Raw genomic sequence first — 4,823 nt, 5'->3', positions numbered from 1 at the left:
CGGTTGTCTGTTTTCTGTGTCTTTTTGCTGCATCTTGTTTCTTTGTCCGCTTCTGTTGTCGTCAGCGGCACGGGAAGTGTGGGCGGCGCCATTCCTCGGCAGGCTGCTCCCTCCTTCGCGCTGGGCGGCTCTCCTTATGGGTGCACACCTTGCGTGTGGGGCTCCCCTACGCGGGGGACAGCCCTGTGTAGCACGGCACTCCTTGCGCGCATCAGCACTGCGCATGGGCCAGCTGCACACGGGTCAAGGAGGCCCGGGGCTTGAACCGCGGACCTCCCATGTGGTAGACGGACGCCCTAACCACTGGGCCAAAGTCCGTTTCCCCATCCATTTCTTCTTGAGTGAGCTTTGGTAGTTTGTGTCTTTCATGGAATTTGTTCATTTCCTCTAATTTGTCAAATTCATTGGCATATAGCATGTATAATATTCACTTTTTATCCTTTTTAATGTTTGAGAATTTGTAGTGATATCATCTTCCTCATTCCTATTGGTAATTTGTGTCTTCTCTCTTTTCTTCCTCATCAGATCAGTCCATGTAAATGTTTATCAATTTTATTCATCATTTCAAAGTACCAGCTTATGTCTTTATTTATTTTATCTATTTTTTTCTGATTAATTTTTCATTGATTTCTTTTCCAAACGTTATTATTTCCTTTCTTCTGCTTACTTTGGGTTTAATCTACTTTTACTTTTCTTCTAGGTTCTTAAGGTGGAAGCAGAGGTAATTGCTTTGAGAACTTTTTTCTTTTCTAATATAGATGTTTAGTGCTTTAAATTTCCCTGAAAAAATACTGCTTTAGTAGAATCCCACATATTTTGAGAGTTTGTGTCTTTATTTTAATACAGTTAAAAATACTAATTTCCAGGAGAACAGATGTGGCTCAAGCAGCTGAGTGCCCATTTCCCACTTTTACATTTAGGAGATCCTGAGTTTGGTTCCCGGTGACTTCTAAAGGAAAAACAAGCAGACAATGAGCTGATGAGCACAAACAACAAGCAAAAACAACAAGCAAACAGAGGGGGAGCCACCTCGGGGGAAAAAGGTACTAATTTCCATTTTGATTTTTTTTTTGGTACCATAGATTATTATTTTTTCTTTTCTTTTTTTTTTCTTTTAAATGTTACATTAAAAAAATATGAGGTCCCCATATACCGCCCACCCCCCTCACCCCACTCCTCCCACATCAACAACCTCTTCCATCATCGTGGCACATTCACTGCACCTGATGAATATATTTTGAAGCACTGCTGCACCACATGGACAGTGGTCTGCATTGTAGTCTACATTCTCCCCCAGCCCACCCAGTGCGCCGTGGCAGGACACACAATGTCCAGCATCTATCCCTGCAGCACCACCCAGGACAACGCCAAATCCTGAAAATGCCCCCACATCATATCTCTTCTTCCCTCTCCCTACCATCAGCAGCTACCGTGGCCACTTTCTCCACATCAATGCTACAATTTCTTTCATTACTAATCACAATAGTTCCACAGCAGAACAGCAGTAAGTCCACTCTAATCCATACTCTAATGCTCCATCCTGTGGACCCTGGGATAGTTATGTCCAGTCCCCCTCTACATCAAGAGAGGGCTTAGATTCCACATGGATGATGGGTGCAATTCTCCTGTGTGCAGTTGTAGACACTCTTGGCTCTCTGGTATGGTGGTTGACCTTCTTCATCCCCTGTTAGCTGGCCAGGGTAAGTCCAATAAACCAGAGGATAGGAGTTGCAAGTCTGCTGAGGCTCAGGGCCTGGCCATCACATGGACAGTCCAGAGATTCAGGTGTCCTGAGTATACACCAATCCCAATGCTAATCACAGGTCCAATAAAAGTAACACAAGAGGCAAGTGTAGAAAGGTCATATCTGAGTCCAACTCCATCACCCTCAGGAACACAAACTCCAAAGTAGGGCCAACTGACATGGCACTGAACTCCAGAGTCATCTGCCATGACCGTAGAACCTGTGGGTCTCTGTAGCCCTCAGGAGAACCAGTACCTGGGTTTCTATCTACTTTGGCTGTCTCTGGCACCCTGCTGAGGAGTGTGTAAGTGTTACCCCTCTGATGACTGCCCGACTCTTTTTTGGAGACTCATAGCCATATAAACTCCCTGTTCCATTGGGGAATGTGATAGAACTCTCCTGGCTAGGAACTCAGCATGCCCTCAGTTGTCGTTTTTAATTGAAACCACTATGAAATATCCAAACCTATTTATGTATCCTATATATATGCCCTGGAGAACTCCCTCCCAACCATGTGCCCCCTTATCAATAACACCCCACACCAGTGTTCCTTCCCTGCCATAGTTGAACATATTATATGCTCCAGTCATGTATTTTAGACTACATAATTTTCTAAATTTTTACTCATGTTTTACATTATGGTTTACATTTTAGCCTATGTACTTTTATACCTTTTTGGTGTAATTTAATATGTCCTATATCCATCATTGCATGATCTTGCGGAACACTTCCATTGCCCCACAGTTACACTGATTCCATCTATTCAACACCTCGTTCCCCCTCCCCTCAGGGCGCACGTGACAATCAATCTTCATTACTTGAAGGACCATATTCAGAGATACTTGCAACAATGTTGAGGGCTTGACATACTCAACTGCCCTAACCCATTGGGAGCCACCAATTCTCTCAAGAGACACAATTCTCTCTGTTTGAGAACATCAGTCCTCCCCAGGATGTGGGTATACCTTCCTTCTCATTGTATGGGTCTCCACCCAATGATATAACCCACTATGACAACTCCATAGATTATTTTGATAAGCGTTATTTAGTTTCCCAATATTTGGGGTTGGACTTTTAGAGATCTTCTATTACTGATTTCTAATGTAATCCCATTATGATCAGAGAATATACTATGTATGACTTCCATCTTAAAAACTGGTTACTGGGAAGCAGACTTGGCTGAATGGATAGAGCATCTGCCTACCACGTGGGATGTCCAGGGTTCAAACCCAGGGCTTCCTGGCCCATGCACAGTGCTGATGTGCGCAAGGAGTGCCGTGCCATGCAGGGGTGTCCCCTGCATAGGAGAGCTCCACGTGCAAGAAATGCGCCCCATAAGGAGAGCTGCCCTGTGCGAAAGAAAGTCCAGCCGGCCCAGGAGTGGCACCACACACACGGAGAGCTGACACAACAAGATGATGCAACAAAAAGAGACACAGATTCCCGGTGCTGCTGACAAGAATACAAGCGGACACAGAATAACACACAGCGAATGGACACAAAGCAGACAACTGGGGGGGGGGGGGGGGCGGCGGGCGGAGAGAAATAAAAAACAAATAAAAAAAACAAAAAACAAAAATACAGGTTACTGGTTAACAGCACAAATATGAGAATGCTCTCTCATTAACTATATCAAATATATAATACTAATCCATGGAGTTAATAATAGGATGATTTGTGGGAAAAATACACCAAATATAAGCTACAGGCTATAGATAGCCATAATATTATGACAATGCTTTTTCATCATGTGTAACAAATGTGTTGCAACAATGTAAAGTTTTGCTGGTGGGGCAAAGTATGGGAATCCTGTATGGTAGGCACAATTGTTTTGTTAACTTACAACTTCTCAAAAAAATATGAAAAAAAATCAAGACTTATTTTATGGCATAGAATATGGTTAATCTTGGTAAATAAACACTCTGTGTGCATTTGAAAAAATGATATATTCTGCCGATGTTGGGTTGAGTATACTATAAAGTCAGGTCAAGTTGGTTGATAGAGTTGTTAAAGTCTACCATCTTTACAGGTTTTATTTTTTATTTTTTTATTATCTTTTTTTAAAAAGATACATAGATCACACAAAATGTTACATTAAAAAATATATGAGATTCCCCATATGGGGAGTATACCCCACTCCCCATACCCCCCATTTCTCCCACATCGACTTCTTTCATTAGTGTGGTACATTCATTGCATTTGATGAGTACATTTTGGAGCATTGCTACACAGCATAGATTATAGTTTACATTGTAGTTTACACTCTTTCCCAGTCCATTCAGTGGGTAATGGCAGGATATATAATGTCCTGCATCTGTCCCTGCAATATCATTGAGGACAACTCAAAGTCCCCAAAATGTCCCAATATCACACCTCTTTTTCTCTCTCCCTGCCATCACCAATTTCCATGGCCACTGTCTCCACATCAATGATATAATTTCTCCCATTGCTAGAGTCACAATAATCCTATAGTTGAACACCAGTAAGCCCACTCTAATCCATATTTTATTCCTCCATCCTGAGGACCCCGGGATGGTGATGTCCACTCCACCTCTAAATCAAGAGGGAGCTTAGATCCCACATGGCTAATGGATGGAATTCTCCTGCTTGTAGCTGTAGACTCTCTCAGTACCGTGTGATGGTTGATCATTCTCACCTCCGTTAGCTGACCTGGGTAAGTCCAACGAGCCAGAGAGTAGGTGTTGGCACTCTGCTGAGGCTCAGGGCCCAGCTGGCACATAGACAGTAGGGAGATTCAAGTCTCCTGAGCATACATCAACCCCAGCACCAACCACAGGTTTTGTAAAAGCCACAGAAGAGGCATTCATAGAGAGGTGACATCTGAGTCACTTATATTTTTGAACATATTGAATACAGTTATAATAAATTTTCATGTCCTTCTCTGCTAGTTCTAACATCTCCATCAGTTCTGGATCAATTCAGTTGGTTTTCTCCTCATTATATTTTTCAGGTGCTTTGCATATCTGGTGATATTTTATTGGATGCCAGACATTGTGAGTTTTACTTTCTTGGGTGCTGGATATTTTTGTATTCCTATAAGTCTTCTTGAGTTTTGTTC

Source organism: Dasypus novemcinctus, chromosome 3, assembly GCF_030445035.2.
Source record: "Dasypus novemcinctus isolate mDasNov1 chromosome 3, mDasNov1.1.hap2, whole genome shotgun sequence".
Classification (NCBI taxonomy): Eukaryota; Metazoa; Chordata; class Mammalia; order Cingulata; family Dasypodidae; genus Dasypus; species Dasypus novemcinctus.
The sequence above is the reverse complement of the archived record's forward strand: the minus strand, read 5'-3'. Positions refer to the sequence as shown.